Source organism: Anomaloglossus baeobatrachus, assembly GCF_048569485.1.
Source record: "Anomaloglossus baeobatrachus isolate aAnoBae1 chromosome 5 unlocalized genomic scaffold, aAnoBae1.hap1 SUPER_5_unloc_21, whole genome shotgun sequence".
NCBI lineage: Eukaryota > Metazoa > Chordata > Amphibia > Anura > Aromobatidae > Anomaloglossus > Anomaloglossus baeobatrachus.
Window position 1 is genome coordinate 326,768 of NW_027441797.1, and position 23,365 is coordinate 350,132.

Consider the following 23,365-nt stretch of genomic DNA (forward strand, 5'->3'; position numbering starts at 1 on the left):
GAGAGATCGGAAAAGGCAGGGAATGAGATTATCAAGGGGAAAAGCAGGAGGAGGAGAGAAGAATTATTGGATGCAACAAACGGGGAGGAGACAGAAAATTACATGGGACGACCAGATTAACCCCTTATTACCGGGCACAGCAGTCAAGGGGCACCCAGTCAAATACTGGAATGCTCCACATATCCAAAACACATTCTCACTTCATGGAAAACTTCAGAATGTGACATGAGGTGTGAAACTGGCTTCAGCAGCGTCACTATGTGCAGAATATCCGATATGCCACATTCATTGCAGGCAATGGACGGGGGAATTCCGCAGCAGATTCCTTCTCTAAATCCGCCTGGTGCAGAGGCCACATCTGACGCTGCAGATTTGCTGCAGACTGTTTGCAGCAGACACAGCCCACAGCGAACTCGCCAAGTGTGAATGGGGCTCTACAATGTGGCGCTGACAATTAGGATCTTGTTGCTATTTTGCATGTTCATTTTGTGTTTGTTAAAGTTTTTACAGCAAATAATATAAAATCCGGATATTCTGGAAACTATTCTGTTTTATGTCATAAATTGGCACATGTGTAGATTTTTACTAAAAGGTACAATCATGGGTGAAAACATACCAGAATTTGGCTTCAAATTTAAAGCCAAAGGTAATAGGAAATGAAGAGCCGTTTTCGGAGCCAAAAGACACCAACCCCGAGTTAGCCCCCCCTTATTAAGAATTTGGGTAAAAAATGATTCCATTCGTTAGATCTTTGTTAGATCCGGTTTGATCAACCAAAACTAACGTTAGATCTCCTCTACAAAATTAGATATTTACGATCTTTTTCAGGGGGGGCTAACCCGTAGCTAGCCCCCCCTCTTTTGAAATTGTCCGTTTTTTGGATGGATTCTGATAGATATTCGTTAGATCCGGTTTGATCAGCAAAAATTAACGTTAGATCTCCTTTCGTTCCCGAGATATTGGGGGTGTCAGGTGGGGGGTTAGCTACGGGTTAGCCCCCCCTCTTTTGAAATTGGCCGTTTTTTGGATGGATTCTGATAGATATTCGTTAGATCCGGTTTGATCAGCAAAAATTAACGTTAGATCTCCTTTCGTTCCCGAGATATTGGGGGTGTCAGGTGGGGGGTTAGCTACGGGTTAGCCCCCCCTCTTTTGAAATTGGCCGTTTTTTGGATGGATTCTGATAGATATTCGTTAGATCCGGTTTGATCAGCAAAAATTAACGTTAGATCTCCTTTCGTTCCCGAGATATTGGGGGTGTCAGGTGGGGGGTTAGCTACGGGTTAGCCCCCCCTCTTTTGAAATTGGCCGTTTTTTGGATGGATTCTGATAGATATTCGTTAGATCCGGTTTGATCAGCAAAAATTAACGTTAGATCTCCTTTCGTTCCCGAGATATTGGGGGTGTCAGGTGGGGGGTTAGCTACGGGTTAGCCCCCCCTCTTTTGAAATTGGCCGTTTTTTGGATGGATTCTGATAGATATTCGTTAGATCCGGTTTGATCAGCAAAAATTAACGTTAGATCTCCTTTCGTTCCCGAGATATTGGGGGTGTCAGGTGGGGGGTTAGCTACGGGTTAGCCCCCCCTCTTTTGAAATTGGCCGTTTTTTGGATGGATTCTGATAGATATTCGTTAGATCCGGTTTGATCAGCAAAAATTAACGTTAGATCTCCTTTCGTTCCCGAGATATTGGGGGTGTCAGGTGGGGGGTTAGCTACGGGTTAGCCCCCCCCTCTTTTGAAATTGGCCGTTTTTTGGATGGATTCTGATAGATATTCGTTAGATCCGGTTTGATCAGCAAAAATTAACGTTAGATCTCCTTTCGTTCCCGAGATATTGGGGGTGTCAGGTGGGGGGTTAGCTGTGGGTTAGCCCCCCCTCTTTTGAAATTGGCCGTTTTTTGGATGGATTCTGATAGATATTCGTTAGATCCGGTTTGATCAGCAAAAATTAACCTTAGATCTCCTTTCGTTCCCGAGATATTGGGGGTGTCAGGTGGGGGGTTAGCTACGGGTTAGCCCCCCCTCTTTTGAAATTGGCCGTTTTTTGGATGGATTCTGATAGATATTCGTTAGATCCGGTTTGATCAGCAAAAATTAACGTTAGATCTCCTTTCTTTCCCGAGATATTGGGGGTGTCAGGTGGGGGGTTAGCTACGGGTTAGCCCCCCCTCTTTTGAAATTGGCCGTTTTTTGGATGGATTCTGATAGATATTCGTTAGATCCGGTTTGATCAGCAAAAATTAACGTTAGATCTCCTTTCGTTCCCGAGATATTGGGGGTGTCAGGTGGGGGGTTAGCTACGGGTTAGCCCCCCCCTCTTTTGAAATTGGCCGTTTTTTGGATGGATTCTGATAGATATTCGTTAGATCCGGTTTGATCAGCAAAAATTAACGTTAGATCTCCTTTCGTTCCCGAGATATTGGGGGTGTCAGGTGGGGGGTTAGCTGTGGGTTAGCCCCCCCTCTTTTGAAATTGGCCGTTTTTTGGATGGATTCTGATAGATATTCGTTAGATCCGGTTTGATCAGCAAAAATTAACCTTAGATCTCCTTTCGTTCCCGAGATATTGGGGGTGTCAGGTGGGGGGTTAGCTACGGGTTAGCCCCCCCTCTTTTGAAATTGGCCGTTTTTTGGATGGATTCTGATAGATATTCGTTAGATCCGGTTTGATCAGCAAAAATTAACCTTAGATCTCCTTTCTTTCCCGAGATATTGGGGGTGTCAGGTGGGGGGTTAGCTACGGGTTAGCCCCCCCTCTTTTGAAATTGGCCGTTTTTTGGATGGATTCTGATAGATATTCGTTAGATCCGTTTGAGCAACGGTCCTGAGGTGTAGATGGAGAAGAGGAGGGGTCCAAGGACAGAGCATTGGGGGACACCAACAGAGAGAGTGAAGTGAGGAGGTGGCGAGTGAGTGGGACATTCTAAAAGTTCGGTCAGTGAGTCATTCTCGTCCCCCGTGATGCCTACAGGCCCTCCTCTTCACAATCATCGCAGCACACTGCCCCCCTTCCCCCGCCACGACATATCGCCAATGAAGTCCTGATGCTGCCCACAATTCGCCCACGCCGAAGTCGCCGCTGCTCAAACGGATCTAGCGAATATCTGAATCCTTAAAAAAAAAGGCACATTTCAAAGTGGGGGGGCTTGTTTTTTGCATAGCAAGTTGTATTTTTCCTTTGCACCACTTTGGGTGCATATAATGTTTTGTATAACTTTTATCCTGTAGACTGTGAGCCCTCGCGGGCAGGGTCCTCTCTCCTCCTATACCAGTCTGTCTTGTACTGTTAATGATTGTTGTACGTATACCCTCTTTCACTTGTAAAGCGCCATGGAATAAATGGCGCTATAATAATAAATAATAATAATAAATAATATTTATTTTCAGGAGAGGGAAAATTAAAAAAAAATTAATTACGGTAATGTTTTTAAGTTTTATTATTAGTTAATTTCCTGTGCGGTAAAAGTAACAGAATACCTTTATTCTCCGGGTCAGGTCGGACACACCGATACAAAATTTATGACTTTTTTTTACTACTTTTAAAAAGTAAAACTTTTTTTAAATAATGAGAGAGGATTTTGCCTCGCCGCATGTGCAGCCCCGTAGCGCTTTTATTTTTCTGACTACGGAGCAGTGGGATGCCTCATTTTTTGCTGGAAGAGTTGTAGTTTTTATTCAGACCATTTTGGGGCATATTCGATTTTTTGATCGCGTTTTATGACTTCTTTTTGTGACACAAACAGTGAAACAAATAGAAATTCTGGCTTTTTTTATTTTTTTATAACGTTTACCCTGTGGAATAAATACTAAACTATTTAATTTTTGGAGGTTGGGATCCCAGCTGATGGTAGGACAGCTGGGATCTCACGATTGCTGACAGGGCTAGCCGAGGCTGCCATTCCCCCGCCCGACGTGAAAACTATGGCAGAGGAATAAGGCCCGACTAACTCCGTCGTCAAAAGTCAATGATCGGTCGTCAAGGGGTTAAAAATTCCTGTACATAGACTCTCATTTTTAGGTCCCATTTTTAATCAATTTAATTATCAAAACAATAAATCTTACTTATTAGTACAGTGAAAAACACAAGTAACAGTAATACCTTCCAGAAATAGAGATTTAACAATGGAAACCTGAACGTTTAGGACGCAAAATCCCTGGAATAGAAATAGGACACGTACATTGTAACATCTAGACGGAGGTCCTGAGTTATCGGTGTTTGACTTATACAAAAAAGAGAGAAAATTACTAATGTGACTAGATATAAATGTATTCCAATGATTAATATCATAGAATACCAATAATAATTTACAAAAAATATTCACGAAAGATGAAGGCTGTATCTAAAAAATAGGAGGACTGAAAACTCCCATGAGTGCAAAGCAACTCAAACAAAAGAAAGAAGAAGAACAGTAACACCCCAACACCGATCAGTAAGACCCCAACACCGATCAGTAACACCCCAACACCGATCAGTAACACCCCAACACCGATCAGTAACACCCCAACACCGATCAGTAAGACCCCAACACCGATCAGTAAGACCCCAACACCAATCAGTAACACCCCAACACCGATCAGTAACACCCCAACACCGATCAGTAACACCCCAACACCGATCAGTAAGACCCCAACACCAATCAGTAAGACCCCAACACCGATCAGTAACACCCCAACACCGATCAGTAACACCCCAACACCGGTGTAACACTCAACCATAAAACCCAACACTGGGGTGTTACTGTTCTTCTTTCCTTTGTTTGAGTTACTTTGAGTCACTCATGGGAATTTTCAGTCTTTCTATTCTTTAGATACAGCCTTCATCTTTCGTGAATATTTATTGTAAATTATTATTTGTATTCTATGATATTAAACATATTTGAATAAATTAATCTCCATTTCCCTAGTTTTTCTCCACTCATACAAAACCCTACTTATGAATGGAGGAACTGTCTTTGGATAGAATTGCGTGGCGGTCAGAGCGCTCCGAGGCTGGCTTAGCTGCTAGTAGATGCTGTAGCTGTGCTCAGCCTGTGAGGAGCTTGGCAAGCGCTGCTGTGTGTCACTGCCTCCTAAGCGTCCTGACCCAGACTGCAGATGTGGGATCAGTTTAGACAGCAGCAGCCCTCCTGTAGGTGAGCGGAGTGATGAGGGATCAGTTTAGACAGCAGCAGCCCTCCTGTAGGTGAGCGGAGTGATGAGGGATCAGTTCAGACAGCAGCAGCCCTCCTGTAGGTGAGCGGAATGATGAGCTCCTGCTGCCATGTGAGTCATATTGCTGTGCAGCAGGTGGTGAGCAGTGGGACTCAAGACACACAGGAGAGCAAAACAAATGCAACATTACTGACTTTGGGGGCATTATTGCTTAAGATGGGGGTATGTGAGGGTTATTATTTGTATTACATCTATTGTCATTTCGAAATCCATGCACATTTAATTTTTTTTGTTTCTTCTTGGTTGGTATAGTGTGGCAGTGAAAGCCACTGAGATTTGCATACTAACCTGTACTGTATTTATATGCAGAGTCTATAGACTATTGTAAGTGCCTTCAAATTGCCCCTTACAATTGCCACAGCTGTCCACTAGATTTCGTTTTCTTCCATGATCCGTGTGATATCACGGGCATGGCTAGCACTGCGGCCAAACTCCTGATAGAGCTAGCAGCCAGCCAATTAGGAGCACGGTCACATTGCTCTCCCCTTTTCTCCCTAATGCCAGTGAGCCAGATTAAGCGGAAGAAATAAAAATCCAGTGGATGGTTGTCGGGATAACTTGGGGGCACATACAGAATCTGTAGACCCTGCATCTTTATACAAGTAAATATATATGCACCCTCCCTGCCCACTTATGAAATAGAAAAGTTAAGTTACTCTTTGAGAATTAATTGATATTCCTCTTTTTTTTTCCTTATTGCTTTTGACATAGAACTAATTTTGAAATGTAGTTTGGTTTCAGTTACAGTATATGAGAATGGTCTGTAAATGCACTTAGTGTAGGTTGAGTTCACAAGGGCATCGTATAGTTATATTCAGCTTCTCTGTCCAAAGGAGAGGCTGGACAGAACCAAATAGAATAGTTTCCTTCCCTGTTTCCTTGAACGGGGCCAGTAACTTACTGAACTGCTAGTGCTCAAATATTAGCACGTTTTTTCATACCCGCAGGCCTTTTTCCCCCCTGTTTTAAAGCAGCCTTAACATTTATAGTGCGAGCAGTTCAGAAGGCTTGTATCCTTATTCAAGTTATCGGGGAAGCAAAAGTCTTTGTTTTGTTGTATTCAGCTTCTTATTTGTGACAGAGGAGCTGAATGAAACCCCCTGACCCCCAGCCTTAGCTTTATAAGAAGTGCTGTAAAGAATAGCTAAACTTTCAAACCAGTTTAACTCTATTGGCTTCCCCACCCTCATTATAACTTACCTTAGTCCTGCCAGTTGTGTGCTCCTGGACTGTGCTATCACCCATGGTTCTTGCCTTTCACACCCGCTCTGTCTCCCTGACATCCACCCAACATTTTCTCTGGCAAGTGTTTACATGTGTACTTACCCAAGATGGCATCAGCCCCAATCGGAGACTTCCTTTCCTCTGAAATCTGATTAGCAATAAGGAAAGGAAGCCTCTGATCCCTTCTGGTGCAATCTTGGGTGACTACATACAGTCTGTAGTCACCAGTAAGAGGAAATATCTGGTGGACATTGGGGAGACAGAGTGCGATGCAGCGGCCAGGAGCGCTGTACTGCTGCAGGACTAAGTAAAGTTATAACAACAATAACAACAAGGCCCAAGGAGACAATAGAGGTAAACTTGCTTAAGAGTTTAGCTACTCTTTACAGAGCGATTGTCTTTACTCATTTGTTATACCTGTAAACAGGAAAAACTACATTTTAACATATATTACAACTTCTGAATTCCCACATAGTTTGTTTGGGTCTACCGTTTTTACAGAGTAGCTCATGTCGTCATAAACTTCCCAACAACTGTCCTTTCTTCTACAATATGAAATGTAATGGTTTCCTTGAACATGCATTATAATGGCTCCTAATGTGTACCGTATATGTGATATGATCACTTGAGTGGGGAATTCAGAGATCCGTCGCTTTATCGGTAAACCAACACGTGGCTCTATTATAAGATGTGGTCCTGGTTTGTAGATAATTGTAGTACGTTCACTGCAGTTGGGTGTACATGGTTTATTAATGAGCTTAGATGAAATTTGCATAGCACGCTCAAAACCATGTTTTACATCATTAGTGTTGATTGGCCAAAAGATATTGCATCGTTCTTTGTTGTTTTTACATGTCACATTTTGACATGTAGATATTTCTGTTAAACTGGGGATGTCTTTTAAAAGCACTTCTACTGTATGGCCAATGTAATCTTCTGCATCCAAACTTGTAATTCCACCTAGAAGTGTGTAGCTTCTGTAATTTTCCAGTATCAACTGAGCTCTCTTTCTGTACATGTTTTGATTTGACCCAAATTCCACAAAATACTTAACAGCACCCAAAAATGGGTTTTCTGAGTTAGTTATGAAGTTTCTGTATGAGTCATAATCAACAAACATGGTTGACAAACTATGCAGCAGTGAGTCAAATGGGCAAGTATTATTGACCTTATAAACATTATTATTTATATTAATGGTGTTCAAGAGATTCCCATTGCGCAGGATACCTAAAGGTTTTCGTGTACAAGGATCATCAATTATTTGACATATATTTGGATACAGCGTTAAATATGTTGGTCTCTTCTTGAAAGGTATGTTCAGTGGGGAAAGTAAATCCTTGGACTTCAACGACTTGTTATCACCTTCATTTTGTGCTATGGGAGTATGTACAATTTTCAGTTGAGAGTTGGTTTTACCCCGCCAACATTCTTCTTCCCTAAGCTCTACCACACTCTGTTCTGTGTTCCTACTTTCAAAAACACTCGTGTCTTTCATAGCTTGTTGAAGGGGCAGGAGAGTGTCTGTCAGCTCCTTTATGTGTTCACTAACCACTTCTTTTTCATGACTTTTTTCCTGCTGCCCATGTTTGTCTTTGGCAGATTCATCGATGACCTCTTCCTTTTCCAATGTTACTAAACTGCTACTTTCTGTGACATGTACAGCAGCTGCTATTTTTGAGCGCCCACACAGAGCACTTAAATGCAATGCAACAAATTTGTCAACTCGCATTGGAGTTTGAATATGCTGAAGAATGGAGTTCTTCAAAAGGCCAAAATCTCCCTCAACTGATGCAGAAGAGGCTGTTTTATTTGGTGATTGAAAAACTGGTTGCATCACAGATGTCCAAATAGGAAAATACCTCAGAAGGTGAAGTAGTTTATGAGAAAAATCTGGACAGAAGTAAGGGTTTGGCTGTTCCCCCTGTTCTAGACTTGCAGTTTCTGCTTCTTGCACAATGTCATTTAGCCAACCTGACAGTGGCTCACTATAGCTCTTTTCATTTTCATCACTCAGCATTTCAGTCTCCTGACAATTCTCCATATACTCATCAATAATTCTCAAATTCCCAGTCTCTATGCAATGGCAAAGGTATGCCTTTGATGATTTATATTTTGATGTTTCACGATCACTGACGTTACCTGTTGTCTCAGATACACAAAGAATAAAGGTACTGAGAACAAGCTGTTTAAGAATGTCAAATGATTCACACTTCACCAGAAGTCCAACACATCGTATATAGAACTTCCTCACAAGTTTTGCATTTTTTGGAAAGCACTTCCACCGACATACAGTTTTAATCAGGTGGGCAACATCTCCTCGTATATAGCATTTTGGTTTTTCACTTTTATTGCCAAGTAGGAGGAACAAGCAAGTCCTCAAGTATGTGTTAAGGCTACAGTCATTTAGAGCTTGTGACAATGCACCAAGTAATGCATGAGAAAAGTCGCAGACACATTCTTTAGGCAATGTCTGTACATCCTTGATCCATTTTTCCAGCCAAAAAGTTATAGTTGGAGTATCTTGAGTTTCACTCAACATTTGAGATACACTCATTTGTGTATTCCCAAAGTTAATAACAATCTCATATAAAAAATATGAGCAGACAATTTATTTTCTCGTTTTATTTTGAATACCAAACTCCCTGTGGCATCTACTTGAACGCGAGGGAAGCAATGCTTTGAACCATACTTCTTAAAAATATATATTTGTTCCTTTGACCAATAATGAACAAAAAAATCCATCATATGAGATAGTATGAATATCTCCTGCATACTTATGAGTACTCTTCATCTGAGACAGTGATAAAACTGGATCTTTCAACTTTGGTGTACCAAACATCCTATCCATAGCTTCTTGCCTAGCATCTTGACAAATTCTTAGTGATGGTATGGTTGGTGGTTCCTTTTCTCCAAATGCTATTTCGGAATCAATTGTTTCTCGTCTCCAATTGTAGGGTAAAGTTTTTAACATTTCTTCTCCAAGTTTCCTTCTCTTCTCACCTCTCAACTGATTTTTTTTTGGAATGTGGTATGGGTCTTGTGTCAGGTGCTCGAACATGAAGAATTAAAGGGATTCCCAGATCAGGTTCCTCTTCTGCATAAATATGCACTGCTGCTTTGCACTCTGTGCAATGCCCATCTGCAGTTAAGAACTTTATTGCTTTGTTTTCACCCACACAAACTTTGTTCCTCTTAAAGGAGAAGGTTCATGGGAGTCCATGCTGTTTATAAAGAACCTCTGTGATAATAGAAGTCCATTCATGTTTTTTGACCACCATGCGCCTCTTTTTGCTGTCACCCTCATTATAGAACACAGTTTTGGGCTTGATCTCTAAAGGGGGCTTTACACGCTACGACATCGCTAATGCGAACTCGTTGGGGTCACGGAATTGGTGACGCACATCCGGCCGCATTAGCGATGCCGTTGCGTGTGACACCGATGAGTGATTTTGCATCGTTGCAAAAACGTGCAAAATCGCTCATCGGTGACATGGGGGTCCATTCTCAAAAATCGTTACTGCAGCAGTAACGAGGTTGTTCCTCGTTCCTGCGGCAGCACACATCGCTCCGTGTGACACCGCAGGAACGAGGAAGCTCTCCTTACCTGCCTTCCGGCCGCTATGCGGAAGGAAGGAGGTGGGCGGGATGTTAGGTCACGCTCAGATCCGCCCCTCCGCTGCTATTGGGCGGCCGCTCAGTGACGTCGCTGTGACACCGCACGGATCGCCCCCTTAGAAAGGAGGCAGTTCGCCGGTCACAGCGACGTCACCGGGCAGGTAAGTATGTGTGACGGGTCTGGGCGATGTTGTGCGGCACGGGCAGCGATTTGCCCATGTCGCGCAACAGATGGGGGCGGGTACCCACACTAGCGATATCGGGACCGATATCGCAGTGTGTAAAGCCTGCTTAAGTATTGGTTATAAGGGATTAATACATGCCATAGAAGTGTTGGTTCTTGTCCCTGTGTGCGCACAAAGCCCCCCTTTGAAGAGTGTTCCTCTGGAGAGTTTTCATCAGATGTGCTTGTGTCAGGCCACAACTCCTTAATTTCTGTATCTTTTGATTGAGGCAAGATGTTATGTTCCATACGTAAGTACATCTGCAAATCATACCTATTTTGAAATACATAGTCATGTATCTGTTTGGGTTTAATACTAGAACTACTGAACTCGTGACACCTATATAGAAATACATGGTGCAAAGTAGTCAAAATGACTACCTCAGTAGTTCTAGTGTTAAATATAGCCTGGGAAGTTTCTGATTCTTCCATCAAGGAGCTATATTTCTGCAAGGCGGGGTGAGAACATACTTCCCTCCAGATAGGATCAGAGGCTGACTTTAACTGTCCATTAGCATTGAAAATGCCAGGATAACATTTTAATGTTTTTTTTAATGTCTGACTATCAATAGAGGGTTTTCGTGGCATCTAAAAAAAAAAATAGGTAAACATTAGAATGGATAAGCTACTATGTTTTTTTATTGTCACTAATCAGATATTACAACCTATATGTCTAGTTTCAAATAAACATTACTGCATGTAACATGGAAAGTGATCCTCGCCAATACACCATGGACATCTCAGTGTTTTGGTTGGAATTTCATTGTAGTTTGAACTGTCATCAAAAAATAGATTTTGTTTAACAGGTACCGCAACCTTTTTTTTAATTAATTTATGTTGTTTAAATTCTGTCATGCTGTGCCTGCTGGCCACAGCATGACAGTAACGTATGTGTGGCAGTGCGGCGTGACATCTGTTCCCCAACGCCACTTGGCACATTTTCCTATTGTGCACTTATGTTCTTAAGGGCTAGAACACACAAATGAGTTTTGATGGGCGAATTCGTCCGTCAAAATTCGTTCTAAATTCGCCTGCAATGCTGCCCTATGGGGCAGCACACACGGCCGAATGTAAGCGGGCGTCACACACGGCGATATCGTGTTCAATATCGCCGCTATTTGGCCGTAGTGGCGATATTGCACGGCAATCGCCGCATGTGACATCCCGACGCCGACCGTCGCAAGGTTTTGGAAGTTCCAAAACCTTGCGAATGCGAGCGGGGCAAACCGCCGCATTGCCGCGTATGACGTGGCGATGCGACGGCAGCAGAGACTCCTCTGAGCTATTCCTATGGAGCTGAAGCTTCGAGGAGTCTCAGCCCCCATCGCGTGACGTCACACACGACCAGCCCGCCTCCATCTCCTCACCGTCGGCTTGCAAGGTGTCAGTGTGTGACACCTCGCAGCCGTCGGCGGGCCGATGCACGCGGCCGCGGCATCGCCTGCGATGCTGCGGTCGCGTCGCTATGTGTGACGCCCGCTTTAATTCTCGTCGGCACCCGACGAGGCGCCAACGAGAATTAAATCAGTTGCATGCAGCTGATTTCTCAGTTTGCCCAGCGCTGTGATTCAAAGTGCCGGGAGGCTCAGAAACGGCACCGGCAAAACGCCCGGCATGAGTGTCTGTGTTCGTCCAGCGTACTCGCCGGGTGAGTACGCTGGAAGAACACATACGCTCGTGTGTTCGAGCCCTTAGGTGGGATTTAATTTCCTAACACACAGCTCTCTACATCCATTCTCCTGCTGCCATCCATATCTGCATACATTGATCAACAGATCCATACACACTCATGCAGATAAAGATAGGACAATTACACACAGTAGATCAGACCTTCCTGAATAGAAATATGCCACACATAGGAAATCAATACCTACCTTCACATTTAGTGAACACACTTGTACCAGGATGTGTTTCTCTGCCTGCTCTTATGACTGAAGTGAAAATGAACATCCAAAGAAAAGGTCACACACAGGGTCAAAAAGAGGGTGGGATCAAAATCACTCAAAAGTTGATACATTGTGTTGATAAAACTACATGCACATGTAAAAGGAGCTAAGTGGGTTTTCAAGCCTTTGCCCCACCTGGTTTTTCCACATGTGGTTTTCAATGGCATCATGCAGTGCTTAGGCCATGTTCACACTTGTCGGATTTGATCCGGATTGCTCCGTCGGATTTTTCAGTCGGATTGTACCGTCACTGCTTTTAAACCCAGGATTAACCCATAGGCAGCAATGTTAAAGCAATGTTAAATTGTAAAATCCCTGTGCACACTTGCAAGCGGGATTTTCTGTCCGGATTTGGCCGCTTGGACGGATTTTTCATTCCGCTGCATGATCTTGATTTTTTCATATCCGTCGCGGAACTCCATTGGGGTCAATGTTAGGTCAAACTGCCACTCTCAAATTCATCCAAAAAACGGCCAATTTCAAAAGAGGGGGGCTAACCCGTAGCTAACCCCCCACCTGACACCCCCAATATCTCGGGAACGAAAGGAGATCGAACGTTACTTTTTGCTCATCAAACCGGATCTAACGAATATCTATTAGAATCCATCCAAAAAACGGCCAATTTCAAAAGAGGGGGGGCTAACCCGTAGCTAACCCGCCACCTGACACCCCCAATATCTCGGGAACGAAAGGAGATCTAACGTTAATTTTTGCTGATCAAACCGGATCTAACGAATATCTATCAGAATCCATCCAAAAAACGGCCAATTTCAAAAAAGGGGGAGCTAGCTACGGGTTAGCCCCCCCAGAAAAAGATCGTAAATATCTCATTTTTTAGAGGAGATCTAACGTTAGTTTTGGTTGATCAAACCGGATCTAACAAAGATCTAACGAATGGAATAATTTTTTACCCAAATTCTTAATAAGGGGGACCTAACTCGGGGTTGGTCACAGCCATTCACAGATACACACAGCCGATCACAGATACACACACACAGCAGATCGCAGATATACACAGCAGATCACACACAGCAGATCTCAGGCACGCACAGCCATCACAGATAGACACATCCGATCGCAGACACACACAGCCGATCACAGATACACACAGCAGATCACACACAGCAGATCGCAGGCACACACAGCCGATCACAGATACACACAACCGATCACAGATACACACAGCCGATCACAGATACACACAACCGATCACAGATACACACAGCCGATCACAGATACACACATCCTATCATAGGCACACATAGCCGATCACAGATACACACAGCCGATCAGAGATGCACACACAGCAGATCGCAGATATACACAGCAGATCACACACAGCCATCACAGATACACACATCCGATTGCAGACACACACAGCCGATCACAGATACACACAGCCGATCACAGATACACACAGCCGATCACAGATACACACACAGCAGATCGCAGATATACACAGCAGATCACACACAGCCATCACAGATACACACATCCGATCGCAGACACACACAGCCGATCACAGATACACACAGCAGATCGCAGGCACGCACACACAGCAGATCGCAGATATACACAGCAGATCACACACAGCCATCACAGATAGACACATCCGACCGCAGGCACGCACAGCCATCACAGATAGACACATCCGACCGCAGGCACACACAGCCGATCACAGATACACACATCCGAACGCAGACACACACAGCCGATCGCAGAAAAACACAGCCGATCGCAGACACACACACAGCCAATTGCAGACACACACACACACATCACATCACATCCAGTACTTACGGCAGCAGAGAATGAGAGCAAGTCACGTGTCCGGCCGCAGGTCCTGTTCGTCGCGCTGCACCGCACTGCCTCTCAGGATTCTCCCGGCGAGAAGAGATCGGTGTCACTGGATGAGGTGAGTGTGTATGCGATCCGATGTGTGTGCGATCCGATGTGTGTGCGATCCGATGTTTGTGTGTGTGTGTGTGTGTGTGATTTGTTGTTTGCGTGTGAGCCGATGTTTGTGTGTGCGATCTGACTGTGTGTGCGATTTGATGTTTGTTTGTGAGATCTGGTGTGTGTGTGAGATCTGATGTGTGCGGGTGTGTGATCACTGCAGGTCCTGCCGCTCAGTGTCGGGTGAGTGTAATCGCCGGGTGCCGCTGTCTATAATGAAGTGTCCTGCAGTATCTGTATCTTTTTTAGCTGCACGGACACTTCATTATTGATCCGGGACTAGGGCTTATTTTCGGGGGAGGGCTTATATTTAAGCCTTTCTCCGAAAATGCTAAAAATCCCTGCTAGGGCTTATTTTTGGGTGAGGTCTTATTTTTGGAAAAACACGGAATACCCCCAGAGTTGTATGTCCCCTCCACCCCGGTGATGTATACCCCCCCAGAGCTGTATGTCCCCCCCACCCCGATGCTGTATACCCCCTCAGAGCTGTATCTCCCCCCACCCCGGTGCTGTATACCCCCCAAAGCTGTATGTCCCCCCCCACCCCAGAGCTGTATACCCCAAGAGCTGCATGTCACACCCCACCTCAGAGCTGTTTGTCCCCCCACCTCAGAGCCACTGCCCCCCTCTAGAGCTGTATGCCCCCATTGCTGTATACCCTTTTCCTCAGTAATATGTATTCCCCTCAGTAATGTGTATGTCCCCAGCCTCTCTTGTGATGTATATACAGCAGTGTTAGTGTGCTCTATATGTGGCCATGTCTGTAAGTGACTGCCACCAAGGAGTGTGGTACAGACACATGCCCAGGAGGAGCTGGATGGAGACAAGCGGGGAGGTGAATAAGGCTGTTGCCGGCTTCCCAATATTAAAAATATACATAAAAATGTATCAGTGTGTGCATGTATGATCTGTATCTATGTATGTTAGTGTATATGACTGTGTCTAGATTTATGTCTGTTTATGTGTGTTTTTGTGAATTTCTCTTTAAATATACAGTATGTGTACGTATGCCTGTATGTGTGTGAATTTGTGCATCTCTATGTGTGGATGGGGCCCACTGAGACTCTTTCGCCCAGGACCCACAAAAACCTGGAACCGGCCTTGCATGTACCAGTCATGTATTCTCGTGTTCACTGTACAGGGACGTACCTCTGGGGGGCATGCGGCATATTTTCTCCTGCACAACAATCGGGGGCACCATTGGAAAGTGTGAGGCAGCAGTATGGTGGGAGAAAATTGTAAGTGGACAGTATTGGGAAAGTCTGCAGAGATGAGCTGTGGAAGTGAAAAGTCATCATGACGTCTGGACAAGATGGAGAAGAAAGAATAAGATGACTCCGATCAGAGAAGATGTCACCTGCAAGGTACCTGGATGTACAGTTAGGTCCAGAAATATTTGGACAGTGACACAATTTTCGCGAGTTGGGCTCTGCATGCCACCACATTGGATTTGAAATGAAACCTCTACAACAGAATTCAAGTGCAGATTGTAACGTTTAATTTGAAGGTTTGAACAAAAATATCTGATAGAAATTGTAGGAATTGTACACATTTCTTTACAAACACTCCACATTTTAGGAGGTCAAAAGTAATTGGACAAATAAACCAAACCCAAACAAAATATTTTTATTTTCAATATTTTGTTGCGAATCCTTTGGAGGCAATCACTGCCTTAAGTCTGGAACCCATGGACATCACCAAACGCTGGGTTTCCTCCTTCTTAATGCTTTGCCAGGCCTTTACAGCCGCAGCCTTCAGGTCTTGCTTGTTTGTGGATCTTTCCGTCTTAAGTCTGGATTTGAGCAAGTGAAATGCATGCTCAATTGGGTTAAGATCTGGTGATTGACTTGGCCATTGCAGAATGTTCCACTTTTTTGCACTCATGAACTCCTGGGTAGCTTTGGCTGTATGCTTGGGGTCATTGTCCATTTGTACTATGAAGCGCCGTCCGATCAACTTTGCGGCATTTGGCTGAATCTGGGCTGAAAGTATATCCCAGTACACTTCAGAATTCATCCGGCTACTCTTGTCTGCTGTTATGTCATCAATAAACACAAGTGACCCAGTGCCATTGAAAGCCATGCATGCCCATGCCATCACATTGCCTCCACCATGTTTTACAGAGGATGTGGTGTGCCTTGGATCATGTGCCGTTCCCTTTCTTCTCCAAACTTTTTTCTTCCCATCATTCTGGTACAGGTTGATCTTTGTCTCATCTGTCCATAGAATACTTTTCCAGAACTGAGCTGGCTTCATGAGGTGTTTTTCAGCAAATTTAACTCTGGCCTGTCTATTTTTGGAATTGATGAATGGTTTGCATCTAGATGTGAACCCTTTGTATTTACTTTCATGGAGTCTTCTCTTTACTGTTGACTTAGAGACAGATACACCTACTTCACTGAGAGTGTTCTGGACTTCAGTTGATGTTGTGAATGGGTTCTTCTTCACCAAAGAAAGTATACGGCGATCATCCACCACTGTTGTCATCCGTGGACGCCCAGGCCTTTTTGAGTTCCCAAGCTCACCAGTCAATTCCTTTTTTCTCAGAATGTACCCGACTGTTGATTTTGCTACTCCAAGCATGTCTGCTATCTCTCTGATGGATTTTTTCTTTTTTTTCAGCCTCAGGATGTTCTGCTTCACCTCAATTGAGAGTTCCTTAGACCGCATGTTGTCTGGTCACAGCAACAGCTTCCAAATGCAAAACCACACACCTGTAATCAACCCCAGACCTTTTAACTACTTCATTGATTACAGGTTAACGAGGGAGACGCCTTCAGAGTTAATTGCAGCCCTTAGAGTCCCTTGTCCAATTACTTTTGGTCCCTTGAAAAAGAGGAGGCTATGCATTACAGAGCTATGATTCCTAAACCCTTTCTCCGATTTGGATGTGAAAACTCTCATATTGCAGCTGGGAGTGTGCACTTTCAGCCCATATTATATATATAATTGTATTTCTGAACATGTTTTTGTAAACAGCTAAAATAACAAAACTTGTGTCACTGTCCAAATATTTCTGGCCCTGACTGTAAATGTATGTTTGTGATACTCAATGCTTCTCATTAGTACTGTGGTTCCTGTATGGTCAAAAAGTCTGATAAATACTAATAACAACTCCCAGCATTTTCTTACAATTGTTAAGGACTTACTGGGAGTTGTTAATGCATGTGATACAAATGTATATGTGGATATGACATTACAATATATTGTTGTAGTAAACTTGGTGCTGTAGTCATATATTGGTGGTTCTGGTGATATATTGCTTTACTGATGAGGGTGCTAGTGATGTATTACTGTACTGCTGGTGGTTCTGGTGATGTATTTATAAACCGTTTACTGATTCTGATCCTGTACACATGTAGCAAGCCATAATTTGTAAAATTACATGACCACAAGGGTTTCTATATCAGTATTTATGTTAATAGCATTAAAGGGGTTGTCCAGGTTTGTGATGAAAGTCTCTGTGACTGCAGACTTCTGAATCCTCACACGGCACACTGTCAGGACTCTCAGATGCCAGCAGTGAGAGCTTCAAAGCACTAACCACAAGTATAATCACAATTCACTTATATTGAGTGAGGCTGCACACGTCTAATTTGAATGTGGCCAGAAGTAGGCAAATCACATACTTGCGGTCCTCTGAATACTTGCTCATGGCATGGGAAAATCATGACAGCGTGCAGTCCTCAAGCTGTGAGAATTCAGTCTGAAGTCATATAGAATAACTGCAAATTTTTATTGTGGACCTGGACAACCCTTTTAATAATAAAATTAAGCCCTGTAGCATGCCCAATCCTAACAACCTGTAATATACTCAATGTAAGGATTTAGCTCTGCTTGCCAATTCCAGAAGTGGTCAAATGACCACTTGCAGGTAATTTTCATACTTCCAGTCACAATTAGCTTCTCTTTATGGGCTGTAGTATTTCACTGAACATTGAGAGAATCAGGAAGAGCAACTCATCGGCATGTGGCAAGTGTGAAAATGGAGTATGAGCGGTCACATGACGACTACTCAAACCGCATAAGCCGTGTATAGGAGGGGGCGCCAAACTGAATGATCCACCTCTGATACTGTATATGGTATACTGCACAGACATCAGCTGTTATGTACTACTCCGGAGATAATACAATAGAGAACACATTGTTATTTTTAGCAACCATTGCTGCCAGTGAGAACTTTCCCTTTCTGCATTTTTACTATTTCTTGACTGTTTTAACATTAGGATCAATAAAAAATGTCAGTAACTCTACTTTCTGTGTATATGTGACGGCTGTGAGTGATCCTGGACTGTGTGTGTATTGTAGTACTGTAAATATGAATGTGGCAGAACAGGATACGATCCATGCTCTCTGGATTTATATCTAAATGCTACAGTTCGCGCTCTACTGTTATGGCTAAAAATGTTAACGTTATTGGGCCCCCACCAGATTTTCTGCCCAGGGGCCCCCACCAACCTTAATCTGGCCCTGCGTACATAACGTACTAGAAGGAGTTCATATAAGCACACTTGGAGTATTGTGTGCAATTTTGGGCGCCGGTGCTGAAGAAAGACATTACTGAACTTGAAAGGGTTCAGAGGCGGGCTACTAAAATAATAAATGGAGTGGGTGCATTACAATACACGGAAAGGTTATCAAAATTAGGTCTATTTACTCTAGAAAAGAGAAGACTTAGGGGAGACCTAATAAATATGTACAAATATATCAGAGGGCCATATAGAGATCTCTCCCATGATCTGTTTGTACCAAGGACTATGACAAGAACAAGGGGGCATTCTCTTTGATTGGAGGAAAGAAAATTCCTACATCAGCATAGAAGAGGGTTCTTCACGGTAAGAGCAGTGAGGCTCTGGAACTCTCTTCCTGAGGAAGTGGTGATGGCCAACTCACTGAATGAATTTAAGAGAGGAATGGATGCTTTTCTTGATAGCAAAAGTATAGAAGGTTATAAATAGCATAATCTTACAGGTAGATAGAAGAGCGACCAAGATTATTAAAGGAATGGGTGGGCTGCAATACCAAGACAGGTTATTAAACTAATCACAATGTATAAATATATGAGGGGACAGTACAGAGACCTTTCCAAAGATCTCTTTACACCTAGGCCTGCGACTGGAACACGGGGGCATCCGCTACGTCTTGAGGAAAGAAGGTTTAATCATAATCACAGACGAGGATTCTTTACTGTACGAGCAGTGAGACTATGGAACTCTCTGCCGCATGATGTTGTAATGAGTGATTCCCTACTAACATTTAAGCAGAGCCTGGACGCCTTTCTTGAAAAATATAATATTACCAGTTATGTATATTAGATTTTATGACAGGGTGTTGATCCAGGGAACTAATCTGATTGCCGGATGTGGAGTCAGGAAGGAAATTTTTTTCCCATTGGAGCTTATTTGACACATTGGGTTTTTTTTGCCTTCCTCTGGATCAACATGTTAGGCTACGGGTTGAACTAGATGGACTTAAGGCTGCTTTACACGGTACGACCGATTGTGCGATTTCACAATCGATCGTACCCGCCCCCGTCCTTTTTGCGTCACGGGCAAATCGCTGCCCGTGTCGCACAAAGTTAGTAACCCCCGTCACACATACTTACCTCTCGTGCGACCTCGCTGTGGGCGGCGAACGTCCACTTCCTGGAGTGGGAGGGACGTTCGGCGTCACAGCGACGTCACACGGCTGCCGGCCAATAGAAGCGGAGGGGCGGAGATGAATGGGACGTAAACATCCCGCCCACCTCCTTCCTTCCACATAGAGCCGGCGGCGGCCGCGGGAGGCAGGTGAGCTGCTCATCGTTCCCGTGGTGTCACACGGAGCGGCGTGTGCTACCACGGAAACGATGGTCAACTAAATTAAACGATATTATGGAACCTAGCGAGCAGTACCCGACTCACGATTTGTGAGCGATACTGCGTCGCTAGGAGGTGTCACACAGGCCGGCATCGCCAGCGATGCCGGATGTGCGTCACAAAAACCGTGACCCCGACGATCTATCGCACGATAGATTGTCTGGTGTAAAGCAGCCTTTAGAGTCTCCCTTCAACCTTAAAACTATGAAACTATGAAGCACAAAAAGCAATATGGGTGAACATTAAAATTTCTTTTTGTATAAGGGCCCTAAACAGACCCAGTTAGAACCCACGGAGGTGGGGGTCCGCCTGCGGGTTTTAATGTTGTGTAAATACAGATGAAGCTGCTCAGGAAGCAATGAAGTAAAATCCATGGAGGAAAGTAATTAATGAACATTTCTTCAGTTTTAAAAACAAAAAGGAATGTTGAAATAATTAATTTTATTAGAATTAAATAATATTAGTTATTGGTGGGGAGTGTTGATGTGCACCATATATTTGTGTTCCTTAGTATAGTGATTCTAGCTGTGAAGGTTCAGAAAGCGAGTGCCAGAGCAAAGCAGGAGTGCGCATGCGTGAGGGGTAACAGGAGTTCAGGTCCGTGGGAGAGAACCACACCGCGCATGCGTGGGGGTTAAAAGAGTTCAGACCGTGGTAATTACCTCACTGCGTCTGTGCAGTTTATGGAAAGTTCACAAGCTTCAAACAAGAAGCCCTCCTGCATGACTACAGTGCGAAGGACAGTGCCGGAATAACCACACACAGGACCCCATAATCACGCACCCCTTCCCTCAATTAGAAACAGGAGTCATTAACATCAATCATATACAATTTATAGTTATATAAATGTATAAATATAAACATTATTAAAATGAAACATATTTAAAAGTCGGGACCTGAATTAAGATAATATAAAATTAATATAATATAAATACGATAATATAAAACCAAGAAATCTATTAAATTGAATACAAATATATTGATAAAATGATATTTATAAAACAGATCTGTCACCTCATTTAAACCTATAGGCTTCAAAGTGTTTAATTTGTATATCCAGAATGTTTCTTTTGTATTTAATACCTCCAATCTATTAGGGGTATTAGGAGGGATCTGTTCGATGGGGTCACCCTTAAAGCCATATTTTTATTATGCACTACCGTACAATGCCTAGAGAGTCCATGTAGTAAAAAAAAACTTGCCTGTGGGAATGAAGTCTGTTGTGGAGTGTCTGAGAGCTCCTGCCCACATACTGTTTATTACACTCGCATGGAGTGTTCGAGAGGTCCTGCCCACATACTGTTTATTACACTCACATTCTATCAGGTATACAATAAAATCAGACTGGCATCTGAGATGGCCCTTTATCAGAAAATCTTCCAAACTAGAGGAAGAGCAGAAGGATTTCCTCTTATGTTGGATGTTGGATTGACTTACAGCATAAGCAGTTTTTTTTCAAAGCATCAATATGAGCTGCTTGCAACACAGAGTTCATTGTACCCGTGGGACTTCTCAACTTGCTGGGGGCTACAATATTTCTCAGGGTAGGGGCCCTTCTAAAAGTGATACCCAGATGAGTAGGCATAACGTCCTTTAAAATAGTATCATTTGATAATATGTTCCAATATTTTTCCAAAACTTTTCTAATAAAAACACTGTCATTACTGTATGTGGTAATGAAATTAGGCGTGAAATCATGCGAATTACTGGATTCAAAAGTAGCAGTTCTGGATTTAAATTACCTTGGCTTATCTGTTACCTTACCTGGTAAGACCCTATTCTGCGCTTCTATCCACAGTATTTCCTACGTACACTGTGATGGTCAGGCACAGACTGAGTGAGTCGTGTGATGAGCTGTGAATGAACTGAGGTGAGATCACTGAAGTCACCTGAGGTCAAGTTACCTGCGGTCAAAAGTGGAGGACCATGGGAACCTCCAGCTGTGGCAGCAACTAACCTAATTGACGTAACCACTGATCTCTGCTCAGTGTCTGCCTGAATCTCAAAGCAGGTAGTCATGTGCCATGATCACTCGCTGTGACTTTACATGTAGCAGAGCTGGAATCGTTGTCTGACCTTGTCTGGATTATGTTGGACTTGCACAGGTGTTTTGGGGATTAATAAAGTAGTAAAAAGAGGGTAAAAGAGGGTATCCACTACATACACATCATGCACCCACGGCTCCGCTACATAGATATCATATATACACAGCTCTGCTACGTAGACGTTGTACATACATAGCACTGTTCCATACACATCATAAACATACGGCTCTGCTCCATATACGTCATACACACATTTTCAGCAACTTGTGATCAAGATCGATCAGGTCAAAATGTCTTTATTTTAAAGTTGTTCAACAAATCTTCTCCTCACCTGAACTTATCAATAAAGAATTCAATTAAGCAAAGATTGAAATAAGAGTGTGAACGGGTCACATACATACACAACAGGGGTCACATACATACGCAACAATGGTTTACTAAAACCATCCACTGACACCGCGCCTCAGTGTGTGCGCGCCAAAATAGGACTACACTGAGGAGCTGATCATGTGACCCCTGACTCCTCCCCTCCATGTGACATCATCACAGGTCCTGTAAGCACAGAGCAGCCATATATCTAGTGTGTGACTCTGCAGGTGGAGGTGTGTGGAGATTCCCCATTACTGGGGCAGGCGGCATTAACCCCTTCAGCCTTGAGACTTTCTTGGTGTTTTTCTCTCGCTGACTTCTATGAATCGTGAGGTTTTTATTCCTTTTCCTCTGATAGATACAGACGCCCCAACTATGAGAGGCCGGAAGTGAGGAAACCCGTCTGCCCTCAGTCCTCGGCCCCTTTCTGCCCTCAGTCCTCGGCCCCTTTCTACCCTCAGTCCTCGGCCCCTTTCTGCCCTCAGTCCTCGGCCCCTTTCTGCCCTCAGTCCTCGGCCCCTTTCTACCCTCAGTCCTCGGCCCCTTTCTGCCCTCAGTCCTCGGCCCCTTTCTACCCTCAGTCCTCGGCCCCTTTCTACCCTCAGTCCTCGGCCCCTTTCTGCCCTCAGTCCTCGGCCCCTTTCTGCCTTCAGTCCTCGGCCCCTTTCTGCCCTCAGCCCCTTTCTGCCCTCAGTCCTCAGCATCTTTCTGCCCTCAGTCCTTGGCCCCTTTCTACCCTCAGTCCTCGGCTTCTTTCTGCCCTCAGTCCTTGGCCCCTTTCTTCCCTCGGTCCCTTTCTGCCTTCTGTTCTCAGACCCTTTCTGCCTTCTGTTCTCAGACCCTTTCTGCCTTCTGTCCTTGGACCCTTTCTGCCCTCGGTCCTCGGCCCCTTTCTGCCCTCGGACCCTTTCTGCCCC